Here is a 14,675-nt window from a genome sequence, read left to right as displayed (position 1 = left end):
TCCATTGTAGCAGACGCGGTTGCAAGAGGCCCCATTGAAACTAATTAATGCGATGATGGTGATCATACTGGAATGAAAACTGAGCTCTGAGCGTTGGCGTGCTGTGACTGACGTGACAGAAAGCCGTGATGTGACACTGCGCTTAACTCGCACAGTATTAACTGTCTCCTATGAGCATTGATTGTAAACAGTTATCCTGCATGATTTATGAACATCATCAGTGTGGATGTCGGCGTACGCTTGGATCGCTCCGTCTGACAGAATCAAACTTAGAAGCCGTCGTCGTCGTCCACGTTTTTCATTTTTCAGCTCTCCCTTATGCCGGAGCAGATGGCGTCGCGTTGCTGGCAGGAAATGTGACGTTGGCAATACATTGCAAGAAAAACACACTCGGATGTAATTTATTTCTTCCTAAATATTTTTTTGAGTTAGTTTCATTCTCCTTTCAATTAGTATTGTTTAATGTGCCGCATGTTTATTCACTTCCTCCAAAACTCTGTGGCTTCTTCCCTGCCTCTGTAAACCGCAGAAAGAAAGTCCATTAAAACTATTTTTAAAACATTAATCTCTGAGTAGCTTTCCTGACCAATCTCCTCCAGTACTTTGAGAAACTGCTAAAAGAGTCCAGGAAATAATTTATTTTCTCTGCAAGTGGGTCACTAAGCAGCTGCAGAAGGTGAAATATTGAGATGCATTAAATCATTGGTAGCTTATAGGTGGGATGTTGGGAGCTTTAAGGCAAGCATACAGATGTGTGTGTGAGAGAGTGTGTGCGCGCGTGTGGTTGTGTTACATCCTCTGGGTCTTTAATAAGTTAGGGCCACTGGAGTCTGTGGTTTAATTAAGAGTTAGAGACAGATTTAGGCCTCAGCAGTACCACTCCAGTCCTCTCCTTGGACACACACACACTCGCACACACTCACACACACACACACACCAGATGCCCTTGGATGTTTTATGAATCTCACTCATACTTCTGAAATAAGATAGATGATTTGCAAGTAAAGTGCACAGAGAGGAAGGAGATCCCAGAGATAAGACAAACACCGAGGGGGGAAAAAAAAGAGAGAACCGGAGCTTAAAGTGGACGATAAAAGCAATTTGAGGATGAATTAGAGAAGTTGAAGGAAGCAGAACGCCAGATTTATTTACCTGGGCTGCACGCGGAGGCTGAAACAAGAATACATTTTTAAAATTAAGGAAAGTGGAACTTTTGTTCAGCCTATGGATAATGCCCCACTCGCTGCTTTTAGATGTATTTTTAGTTTTTCCTTGCTTGCACAAGTGATAAATATAAGCGGGTAGAAAAAGGATACATCAAAGCAAAACGCGTGCTGCAGAGTAACGAGTGAAGGATGAAAGCAAATTAAGGCTGCTCCTTTAACACCGCAACGTAAAAGCCTTTATTCTCTCATGCAGTTGGATTTCAGCAGATCAGCACACTTCAGGGGTTCATTTATAAAATGTAATTATGCAGCGAAATTTAAAAAAAACATATCGCTTTTTAGTCAGTGTTTGTCTGCCATTTTTTATTCACAGTGTAGAGAGATGCAAATATACACTGAAAACACAGTTTTCACTGTCACTTCAGATCAGAAACCGATCGCTCTGGATTGAAAAAGAAATATTTGCATAGTTATAGCCCAAAAATGATTGTGAGTGATTATTTTTTGGCAGCTGACTGCAATTTAATTTATTTAGAGCAGATTACAGCGCAGTCAGCTGACAGAACCGAACAGCTGAACCCTCCTGACCCGATGTGAAAAAGGATCACTTTCACTTCTCATGTTTTGTGAACGCAGAGTTCCTAACTTGCTCTGCATCAACATCGTATGATCGCCTCGCTGCTACTTGAGTACTTTAGGCATGAAACAAGAATCCGGTTCTATTTCCAGTTCTATTTGTGTGTTTTCGTTTGGTCGTTGGGCTGTTGGAGAACCTGAAAAAGCTTTCAGGTTGAATTAACCTGTAGATTTAACCTCTGCCGGGCAGAGACAGACTCCCGCCACGCCCTCATTTCACACGCTGACATGTCTGCTGGTAAAACTGTGGTGCTCAGTGGAACTTTCGACTGGTTGTAAAAGTTTGACTTTGACCTAGAGCGGTAGTCTACTCAAGACTTTCAGCTGTAAAAGTAATGCTTGTGATGTTTTGACATTTTTTAGAGCCTTTCTCAGGTTGTGGGATCTACAGTATATTAAAACTATCATCCTTTTGACATTTACTTGATGCACTTTATGCCAAAGTTTGACCGGACCACTTTTTTTTTTTTTTTTTTTTTTTTTTATTACTTTCCAAAGTCAAAACTCTCCCCCACAAATGAAATAACGCAGAAATGAGATGGGGAAGCAGCTAAGAACAGACAGTCAAGTGTCCTTGCGCAGGACTCAGACAGGGCAGGACCCCAATCGGAGGCGAGCCGACTGAGATTTATCAGCTGGGAGTTTTTCATCTGAGCCGTGGAAGCCTTCGCTCACAGCTACCTTCACTATTAAGTGAGATTAATTCTGCAAACTTGTTCAGTCAGTGGTACAAAACTCAAATTTGATTTTGCTGATGAGACCCACACACACACACATAGACACACAGACACACACTCTCCTTGATTTCATCCCTCATCCTCTTTTCTCATCACGCCCGTTGACTTGATGAGCTCACGAAAGAGCTTCCAGTTAGTATGCGCGGAAGTGAAGTAAAACGGCTCACATCTCTTTCACAATTGTGAAAATTCAGGACTTTTGAGAGTCGTCATCTCGCAAAATAGAGATTAGGGAGGATGGGAGAGCGGCGGTCAGTTTGACACGAGCCATCATCCCAATTTCCGAGGTGTCGCCTCCTCCAGGGCAGCTGCACCTGTTGACTCCTTCAACCTCAAGAACAGACAGTGGAAAATAGCTCATCCTATCTCCCATTCCTCCTCCTCCTCCTCCTCCTCCTCCTCCGATTGTTCCTCCAGCGGCCCTGTTGGCGACGTCTCCATGGCAGCGGGTAACAAAGCCTTGGCGCCGTCCCAGCTGGCAAAGTGAAGGTGAAATGCAAAACAAGTCTGAAGTCACGGATGCTGCATGAAGGAATATAAGTGCTTCCTAAGTGTCCTGTGCAGTTTCAGACACGGATATAACCACCGGAAGGAGATCGCACGCATGGGCCAATTAACTAACCGCAGGAGGGCAGGATGTCTTAATGAGGTGAAAGCATCAATAATGGTTCGTTTATTGCTGATAAAACACGTTTGTCACCATCCAAAAGATGTGATCACTGTTTGCACATGCTGTTTTAAAATAGATCATTTAAGTTAAAGCCATTTATAAGCTGTAACCTGAAGGGGCTGATAACTCTTTGGCGTTCTGACGTGTAAACATCGCCGTGCGCCTGCGGTGAACGTCACTCAAACCAACCACTTTGAGAGAAAATATTTTGACATGTTTCCGGAAGGAAAAGAGCAGGCATGAATAATAAATGATCGCTGAATTCCATTTCGCCGCTTCAGTCGCGGCGCTGCACATGTTGTCACACTGTCACGCCGTTCCAGGACTCCTGGATGGATCGCTGCCCCGGCTGACATCATTAACAACACCTTTGCTCATATCGTTCTGACAAGTCAAAATCTAAGCTGTGAAAAAGTGTCATAAAGGCAGGGGAAAAAGAACAAAAACAGCAACCAGTATACTTCCTCACTGCAGACTGGCGGAACAAATCACTTTGTCTGTCTTGCAATAGAAATGGCAGCACTTTTATTGTGTGCCGCTACAATGAATACTAACAAAACGCAAACTGACCAGCAGATAAAGACCCATGTATGCGTCTTGATTCTGCACACGTGCACAGTGTTAAAATGGATGCAATGAAGGATGCAATAAGAGTTCTTTATTGCGCTGTGATGTAGAAAAAAAAAACATAGCTCAAAAAGGTAAAACCGACCTCAAAACATGCTTTTCTGATAGTTGTTACGTGAAACTATTTCATATGAGAAGATAAGACAAAACACTCCAAAATTAATAGTGTGAAAATGCCGACAACGTTGCCGACAAAACTAAGCATGAAAAGTAGTCAAAAATAAGTTAAATAAATTACAAAGGTAGAAAAACTGCAAAAAGAGGCTGAGGAGGCGGGTGTGTTGTGGAGGATTTTACTGTTTTTTGCAGTTCAGCCCTGCAACCTGTTTTCACAGACTAATGAAGAAATAAGATGTTCTTCTGGCCGCCGGTTCTGTTTTCCAGAGCGAACAGGTGGCGTTCAGGGTGGAGGTGGCCTTTAATGAGTCATGTTTGAACTTTGCTTATTTCCTGTGCAAAAACAGCAACAGTTTTTGCCGTATCAGTATAAAACTGCACTTAACAGTGAGCGCTAATGTCATGCACGTTTACGTAAATAATTCAAGACACAAATATTTTTCCTGCCACTCGAGACCTCGACATCCTTCCGTTTTTTTTTTTTTTTCGGGGTTTGTTTCAAATTCCTCTTGTGATGTTTGTCTTTTTGAAATAAACTGATCTCGTGTCACAATCTGCTGTACTAATTCAAAACCAAAATATAAAAACATGGCCAAGAACGAGAGGAGAAAAGTCTAACTTGTCCTCATTGCATTTTCCTACAATCCAGATGAATTTCAGTGTTGATTTTTATGACTGATATTGAAGACTATTTGAGTTTTAAGTCGGTATGTTAATCAGTTTATATCAAAGCTGGATTTAATACGAAATATAAATTTGCCTGTTGTAATATTATGTGATAGCGCTTTTCTTTGAATGATTTTAACAGTTTTTTTTTCTAACTTAAGTTTAGCTGTCTTTGTCTCTCAGTCGTGTCAGTGTGTTTATCGTGTGTGTGTGTGTGTGTGTGTGTGTGTGTGTGGATGTGCATGTTTATCTTGAATGAGTGTGCTTCCTCAGTTGTCTTCACAGAGGGTTGATGACTTATTGATTAAAAAGACTCATTTATTCAGAGGCATCTGGAGAAGCCCCGGGGCTTGTTTTTAGTCATGAAATCAACCCCCACTTTGACTCTGCATCCCCCTCCCTGAGAAATACCTCACACATGGCACAGCAGAGACACACAGAGGGAAAAAAAAAAAACAACGGAAAATGATGGTATTCTTCTACCCCGGTCGTTCATTCTGCTTATTTATTTATTTATCTGCAGTTGATTTAATAGCCTAGTTTAACAAACTGGAAACCTTGATTTGAGCTGGTCTGTGTAATGAGCTTATTCTCTTTATTACCACTCTGTGCATGCAAAATGAATATCACTTCTGGGTTCACACAAATAATAAATGAAGGTTCTTCCTAAATCTCCGCTGAGCAGACTAACAAGACCTCCAAAACTATTTACTGTTGTGCGTCGTTGGCCCGTTGTTTCTCACTGAGAGCTTATAAAGCAGAAAATGAGAAATCCTCCTGTTTGTTGACCGGGCTGGCTGTTTGGAGTCGGATCACAGTCGCCCCGTCTCGCCAGCATGTGGGTTCAAAGTGAAATATCTCCCCTTTAAGAAAAAACATGTGGAAAAATAGGCCTGAAGACCATGTTGACGTTTGGTTCAGTCTTTGATTTTGGATTTATTTAATATTATACGGAAGCTGAATCATCCTGTCATGTACTATAAAAGGAAAAACCTCCCACAACAAATGGTGAAAACCTGAAACGATGCAGACATGACGGGAGATAAACACAGGAGAGGAAGATGCAAGGAGTTTAGCTGACAAGGTTTGATCAGTACATTTGTTTTGAACTCATCTTGTGTTGTGGTCAGTTTGATAGTATCTAGATTGTTCTAAACTATTTTAGGAGCAAGCTACTTTACTTTCAGGATTTGTGTTTCATTTGGAGCCGTGATGTGAAGATACTGAGCGTTAATACCGCCATCCACATTTGGAATTGGACTTCAGATTGGACCGTACAAAATCAACAAGAATCAATATAGATCCTTATATCATCTTTCACAGCTTTCACCTCATTCAACTGGTACTTTGTAAGTGACTGTGTTCACAAGTTGAATGTAATATTGGAGTGTCCTGCAGCGATGGCTGTTGAGCCAGAGCGGTTCTGCTTTATTAATGTAAATATGTCAAATTCAATGACAGAAAGCAGTCTTAGCTTGAAATTTTGCCCCAAGATGGTATTAATCTTCCATCATGGGGTAAATAATAGGCTCTGAAATTAGTGTTTTAGCAATGGGATCATGTTAGATTAAGCCAGATTTATTCCAGGGCTTGGGGCGGGGGTCATTTGTATGTTCGCTCCGTGTGTGCACCATGTTCCTCCGGCTGCTCCAGTTTCCTCTGAAAACACGTGTTTGAAGTTAACTGGTGAATCCAAATAACTGGTAGGTATGATTGTGCGTTGGTGGTTTTCAGATTACTTTGTTTGCCCGGCATGCCATCGGCTCCAGTACCCTGCTGTCCTGACATTGGGCGAAGACGTGATGGATGGATGTAGAAAGAAGACGAGAGTATACTCCTGCAGCTGTTCACACAGCTAATGTGTGATTTTTTTTTTCTCATTGTAGCAAATATGTGATTTTTAGCTGAACGTTCTTGTAATCTGTCCAAAGCTCTGGGTAGACAAACATGGCCAGAACAAGTATCTCCTTCATCCTCTTGGTCATTGGAGTGAAGCGTCTTCTGCCACCTAAAACAATCACTTCATCGCCTTTCTCTTGGTCATGTGACTAAAATCTCTCAAAGAGTGGCGATGCACTGGCTCTGCCTCACTGGGTTTCTGAAAGGCGGCTGCACTGGAGCGTCGCACAGTCTGTCAGGGAAAAAAAAAAACAACCAAACAGAATGCGTTGTGAAAATGATCAAATGAAGCAGGATTTTCCATCTCTGTCATAATAACCAGGTTGTTGGAACACATGTCTTCTTTGCTTCTGCCTTTCTTTGAGCCTCTCTTGTCTGCAGCGAGTTCTAATGGGTGAAGGCAGCAGCGTTCGGTCGTCCCAGTCACGGCTGCTTGTTGCAGCGCCAGGCTATGATTCATTTGTGGCCGACAGACTAAATCTGGTGTTAGGCCGGGGCTGATAGAACGCACAGACACGTGCCAGCTGGGCTGAGAATGCCTTTCCACCGAAGGTGCCAATGTAACCTGCCTCTAATCTGCCCCACAGCCTGGGATTTGCCCCATGCTTACACAGGATTCTGCACAACCCCCTGGGGGTCAGCGCATGAGATGCAGGCTTCTGGAAATAAAGGTGTCAATTGGAGTTTATAAAGTAAAGATGGAGTGCTTGCAGCGGCGGAATACTCTCGCAGGTCAGGGTAGAAACCGTTTGATTGGACGCCGCTCTGAACTCCGTAGCCTTAAGATGTGAATCCACGTTATCTCCTGCTCTCCGCTACAAAGCCTTTAATCTTGGGTCCATGTCTGTTTTGTGCGAACCTGTATCTCGCTTGAGTGAGCATGGCATGGCCTTCATGGACCTCCAGCGTCTGATTTAAGTGGAGTTTTCACGAGTGCATGTGAAAGCTCCTGTTTTGACAGGTGCTTGAATCGGGGATTAGGAAAGGGATGAAAGTTGCATTAATCAGAGGATTCATCCTCCGCTGCTTCCCTCATCCCTCCGACTAAATATACTGCAGTGAGCTCCGCATGCTACGGAGGGATGGAGGGAGACTGAGATGCTGCAAATGTGGCTTCTGAGCTGTCAAATAGAGGCTTATTACTGGAAGGCGGGAGATGCTTTCATAGGTCTTTCTGACTCTGTGTGTGTACGTGTGTGTGTGTGCATACATTTGAGTCCGTTTGTCTTTGCTGATTTGGACAGGAGGCTCCTTTTAGAGCTGTGTGTGTGTGTGTGTGTGTGAGGGAGAGAGCGGTCTGTTTCATGTTCAAGCACTTGAAGCTCCTCTTAGTAGTTAATGGACTGATACACCAAGCAGATGGCTTTTCTCCTTTAATGTTTTCATCTTTTTGTTTGACTCAAGATACTTTCATTTCCCACAACATACTGCATGTGTGTGTGTGTGTGTGTGTGTGTGTGTGCATACGAGGTGCTGAGTTCATCTCACGGTCTAATTGAGATGACATTTCTGCTCTCCAAATTAAATTATTCAGCTCCTCCATTCATTTGTTCTCCTGATCCTTTGTTCCCTCGTCCGCCAACTGCCTCGTTTCCTCTCTGGGCCAAAAACCTGTGCTCATAGAAGCACTGACCCCAAAAATAGAGCAGCCATAACTTGTGTCTGTATTTGGGATGTTTTCTGTGCCGACTGAAACCCTCTCTGAGCGCTGTGACCTTCATCGGATGTCCGGGTAATGGCAGAATTGCTGGAAGGAATCCTGCACTTTGTGACCGGAGGTTCGAAAGCAATTCACCGCAGCGATCTCGCTCTTTAGAGGGGAAAATCAAAGTCACAGAGCTGCCCTGAGAAATAAAGTGTATAGATTTTCTCTGTGCTCCAATTAAAGATTGTGTTTGTTTGCTGCAGAGAAAGGTTCCCTCACCTTTAATACTGTGAGATTTCTGTATTTTCAGATGCGTTCCCATGCTAAAGATGCTTTGACCTTGAGTGAAGTAAAAACTGTATTTCTAAGTTCACTTTCTAAAATTGGCAGAAGTGACTGAAGCAGGTTAAGCTATCCACTTTTTTTTTTGCCTCTTTCCTTTTTTCCAAGCTTGGCTCTGGTCCCTCTCCGCTTTTGTGTCTGTTCTCTTTGGCGCGTCTTTGATGAAAGAAGGTATGATCCAAACAGCCGGCAAAATACTTTTCACCTAAACGGAATCTCTCGGCTACGGTTTCATCTCACTTGCATCACACGCACGTCTTGTGTTCAAGTTTAACTTCTCACTGGCACAGTCTGTGCACACTTTTCATTCAGCCGAGTTTCTATTTATAGTTGGGACACAACAGCAGCTGATCAGTTTGCACAGATGATCTATAGTCTGGCTTCATTACTGCATGTAAATGCATGTTTTCAGACTGTGGGAGGAGATATGTGAGTAAAACCGATTTAAGCACAATGAAAGTGCAAAACAGTGCCTATAGGAGGACCCTATCATGAAACCATTCAAGTTCTCACTCTCATGGAAAAGTGCTAACATTGACACCATTGGAAAACTCGGTTAAGTTCTGTTATATGTTAATCAAATTTGATTTAAATATGCTAATCCATTTCTAAAATGTTAAGATAATTAAATGTGATCTAATAAAGAAATTGTCATACATTTCACTCAGCAGACATATTTTCAGATGGATCATCCAGCTTTAGTATCTTTAGAGTTACATTGCAGAACTTCAAACTCCACATTTACTCTTATTCACATCTGGATTGCATCATTTACGGTGTAAAATGGTCAAAGTCCAAATGCATCATAACTCCTTGACTATGTCAATTTCAATTTAGCTTGTAAATCAAAGATTTAAGTCAAAAGAAGTTGTTCTTTTCATCCCATTCTTATCATACAGTGTTGAATTATAACAAATGTCTCTTTTGATCCAGAGCCAGGATGCGATAACAGCTGATTGCTGTTTGCTGATGTAATTAAATCCTTCGCACCAAACGTTATCAAACTTTTAATCGCGCAAATACTGAAAATTAGCTGCCTTTAAATAAAACACTTTGAGGTGCCAATTCTCCATTTTCGGTGCAGTTATTTTCCAAATAGTCCGTTGACGGCCTTAAAGAGTCCCAGCCGAGCCTCAAACGACGACAGTTTAATTTCACTCATTAGATACACATGAACGACGGGGATTCTCGCAATCACATTAAAACTCAGTGAACACAAATATAATCTGACTTTTATGTTGCGATAAATATGGCCTCTGTAATAAACCTTTTTTAACTGGCTCTGCTGGAATCCTGTTTGGATAAAGCATCAATCTACAGTATGTAGGTGATGATGAAGGAAAGAACCACAGCTCTGCTTTCCTCCTGTTTATTTCTGAATGAGTGATTCAGCCAGAGTTGAAATCAGAAGGAATTTTTACAAACTGCAGCGTCGTCGCTTCAGGAGACAGGAGAAATTCTCAGTCTGTGTGGAATCTTAAGTGAGAGAGTTTCAGCCCTGCAAAATTACTCATAAATAGGTCAGGGGTGTGTGCGTGTGTGTGTGTGTGTGTGTGTGTGTGTGTGTGTGTGTGTGTGTGTGTGTGTGTTTTGCAGGGTGAATCTTTTGCGCTCTGTAGTGGAGTTAGTAAACAAACATCAGTGCAGAGTGAAGGCGTGCAGCAGCCTGGCTGGGAGTCTTTTTGAAGCCTCTGAAATTGGTTTTTGATTATTAAAATGAAAACAATTTCTTCAGATCAAATCAGCGAAGCTCCCCGATAACTGACGCTGTCTTCTTGGGCAGAAGAAAATCCGGACCAAGAACAGAGGGAACTTAAAACTGTGCTGCACACAAATAAGTTGGCTGTGCAAACTTTTGTAAACAACACAAGTTTCAGAAAGTCTCACCGACCACAGTCCCTTACATATTGATTAGATGACATTTAAACGTCCTTTTTTTGACACATTTGCATTTGATTGAAGTTTTAGAAAAGACTTTATGTGCACAGGATTTAGAAGTTTCCAATTCATTTGCAAAGAGGAGACGTTTGATGGTTTTTGGTTTAGAACTTTTTTGATTATTCTGATTAACTCTCATGAATCTGTTCTGGTTTGACCTACAAACAGCCGGAAGGTTAATGATATTCACCTAACTGTATGTAAAAAAAAACACATGAATGCAGAGATTAACCCTATAATCCAAATGGAAAAAGTTCAAAATAGATCTTGAGCATCCTTGTACATCGGTTGACTTTGTTTTTGTCTAATTGTGCATTAGGCTCTCTAAAAATGTGAGGATTTGTCATGTTATTGGCTCCACAATTCAACCAGAGGATATTGGCTTTTGAGAAACGACGAAGATAAAAGATTAACCTAAAATAATCCGTACTTTAAAACAAATTAAGGTGCAGTTTCACCCACTTTATCTCCAACATGCTGCAGAAAGCAATTACTGAGCGTGTTTCTGACATCTACCTGTTGGCCAAAAAGCAGATCTCGGTGCTTTTATCTGTCGTGGCGCCTCCCGTGTGCACCTGCGTGCTTTGTGCTGAGTGGGTCATTTCAGGGGTCTGAGTTTTTTAATTGGATAATCCAGTCCCGAGCCAGCGGAGATTAGCAGCTACTCAAACCCAGGGAATCGGTATGATAGTGTTTGACCTGTGCGACCCCGCTGGGTTAAGCTCCTTGCGCAGCAGCGGCAGTTCTCATCTCCGCCTCGGGGAAACGCAGAAACCACCGCAGACGACGGCAAAAACTCTGCTGCGCAGTTTGAAAATTAGAGCGAGAGAAATTCTGCAGGACAACAAAGTGGCCTCCTGGAAATGTCACCAGCGCGCCGTGGCCTTTAAGACATCCAGTGTAAAGCTCTGTCATTGTCCCATGTCCCATCCTGCGGTGGAGCCTTCACCCAGCGTGGTTGAATGTGCTCATCATTTCTGCAGCCGTGTGCTTATGTTCACGCTTTTTTTGTGTGTGTGTGCCTCCGAGTCTGGCGCGGCGCTAAGCTCGCGAGCGTGCATGTGTCGGAGCTGTCCCCTTAATCCTTACAGCAAATAAAAGGGGGGCTTACTCAGCCTGGTGCACACAGTCAGTCTCACACACACTGGAGCAGGCAAGTGAACACAGATACACACTATTCACATGGACCAGCATGTGCATGTGTAACACATTCTTGTTCTTCCTGTTCATCTCCTTTTTTTCCCTTCTATCCAACAGACTGACGCCTCGCTTTTATTATATCCCCTCTCGAAGATTTCCCTTTTTCCTCCGCCATTATTGCTTCAGTCTTCTTGTCTTCTTGCTTCACGGTCTTTCTTTCTCCTCTCCTTCTTTTTCTCATCCTCGCGAACTCACGCACAGCCCCCACTGGCCACAGCCTCTCTTTGACTTTGCTAAGCCAATCTGTGTTTTGGACTTTGACTCAAAGCATCGGGAATTGGCCCACACCCACAACATTTAGCCCATCTGCCCCGTGCAGGGTACCAGCGCTGCTCGTCTCTTCTAATGAGGAGGCTGCTGAGTCTTTGGCCGTCACAATCGGCCGCTGTCAGGATTCAGAAGTGTGTTGTGATTTCAGATGAGGTAAAAAAAAAAACCCACTCTGATCTGACTCTCGGGATGGCTTTCTATTTTTGTGGAGACGGCCTGATTTATTTACCTGAAGTCATTTGTCTTTCTGTCACTTATATTTTTCTATTTCCTTCCTAAAATATAGTTTTATAAACTGTTGGTCACCTTTTCATCTCCATCACCACCTTGTCCTTCAGCTTGGTCAAGCCTCTTTCTCCATCCACCACTCCAGACTGCGGAGGGTGCTGTTTTCCCTTCATCTTCACTGTAAAGTGGAAAAAGGTTTCTCATCATTGGAACCGCCAAATCCTTAACTTACATTTTCCATCCAATCAACCATTGTCTATCTGCTCCAGGCCAGTCTAACCGGGGCTCGCTCCCTCCCACGCAGCAGGCGGTTTCGAGACCCCATCCATAGGTTTTCCATGACTCTTCACCCAGCTTAGGCTTGCCGAGGGCTGAAGCAGATTCCAGCTGCATTGCTGGCAATTTCTAGTCATCGTTTAACCTCCGCAGTGCACTAAGATTAAAAGCAAACTCAAATTTCCCCCCAAGACGAGAACCAGACTGGGGCTATTCTCACTGTGAGGAGTCTTAAACACTACGCACTGCACTTTTGTCATGCTCAGATGAATATGGTTATTGCTTTCTCCTCAATGATCTGTCTTTATTGAACTGTGTTATTGTGTCTTTGGTTTCTTTTCCTGTCCTTTATAAGTTTGTTTTCAGGCTCAGATGCTTTTTTTCCTCCTGATAATTGAACTTCGCCCACTTTGTAGCAAACACTGGATGAAGTCTGTGTGCAGGTGGCGCAATTTTGTTCTCAAGTCATTATTCATAATTTTTCATTTAGGAAAAGACTTCTGCAAAACTGCAGGACTCATTAGGACATTTATTCACATTCTTAAGGCATGCTATGCTAATTTTTAGAATCTTTATTCCCAATCGCAATCATTTCCTCAAGACAGTCACCGCGAAACTCAGGCTGGAACAAATGAAACGGGAACCATATTGACATTTGGGACAGCACCGTCGCCTGACACAGATGAGGTTCTAGTGTCAAATCTGCACTTCAGCCGGGGGCTTTCTATGTAAATGTGACAACATTGCCCCATGTCATGCAAATTAGGCAGTCTGTGACGCACATGGTGAGCAGCTCGGTGTGGATTCTGGAGCGCCCCGCAGCATGTTGGGATTGGTCCAGCACCCACTAACCTGTGTCAAATGATCACTTTAAAGCCCGGGCGCATTTGGTGTCAAGTCAGTTTTAATAGGCTAAGTGTAATTTGTTCCTAATTTCAGCTTTGAAGAAAAAAGCTGAAAATCATTATTTGTTCATTTAGTGTGTTTGTCAGAAAAGATCCATGTGGTTTTCATTTAACATTCAATGTTTTTAACAGTTTTAATTAGAGAGACCAGTTTTAAATGGTGTGGACATTTACTGGTTTTGATTTAGTGGGTATATTTGATAAGGGATGTTGGAAATGGAGCGGACAGGCAGGAGGAAAGGAGGAAAATGAAAAACTGAAGGTTCAGAAATGTAGGAGCATGGAGATGGCTTTTGTGTAACAGAGGAGCTGAGGGGACGGGCGAGATAGAGGAAAATGGTCCTAGTGGCGACCCCTGAGGGGAACAGTCGACGGATGAAGTAGAACTAGTTTGCTGGCCAGTAAATCAGATGCTGAATGAATTTTGTTGAATAAATTGTTAAACTTTGAAAAAATAAAAGAGACCAAAATGTTTAAAAGCTCCAGCAGCCTATAAAGGATAAAGTACAAGTCAAAACTATGGGATTAGAGAGTGATTGCATTTATTTATTCATTTATTTAACTACAATTATTCTTCCCGGGGTCCTTTCTCAATCAAAATAAAAAGGTTACATTCATGCCTTCAATGAAAAACAGACACTAACATTCAGATTCAAGCCCCCTTAACTCAGTGAAGGAGTTAATGCGTAAGAGGTTTCAGGCACAAGAAGAAGAAACATACAATAACATGTACAATACTATTGCTATATTTTCATTAATTTAGCATTGTTCCATTATTGATTACTGATTACTGCAGTCTTTAGTTAAGTTTTAAAGACAGCATGGTGGGTTATCATTATCATTTCAGGAGGCAGCGAATTCCAGGGTGAAATGGCTCGGTATGTAAAGGCATTAAGTGCATTCCTTCTTGATAGAGACAAAGAAAATGTAACAATAGAGGCTTGTCTGGTTTTCAATCAATGGGCTCTACTTTGGTAGACCAGGCGTAAGCACGGGGCAGCAGGTGTGCCTGTCCTCCTAATGACACAAAACCAAAGACTTGAATACGTTCGATTATTTGCAGCACGTCCAGCTTCTGCATCCCACCTCAGTGGATGAAACCGAGCAGCAGAAGGAGGGGGGTTGGGGGCTGAGGTGGTGGAGGGCGCAGGGAGACGGCTCTTCACGGGACAGAGTGGTCGGAGACACCAGTAGTTTGTCACCCTTCGCCATCCTGCGCTGCAGCGTTAAAATAGAGCCCCATGTCTGTTTCAGGTGGGCTGTAGTTTATAGAACACCCTAAATGGTTTGTCTGAAGTCCAGATTTTATTCAAAGACAACACAGATGGACACGCCAACCTGCCTTTGACTTTC

Source organism: Salarias fasciatus, chromosome 13 (genome assembly GCF_902148845.1).
Source record: "Salarias fasciatus chromosome 13, fSalaFa1.1, whole genome shotgun sequence".
NCBI classification, from domain to species: Eukaryota; Metazoa; Chordata; class Actinopteri; order Blenniiformes; family Blenniidae; genus Salarias; species Salarias fasciatus.
This window is presented reverse-complemented; position numbering follows the sequence as displayed.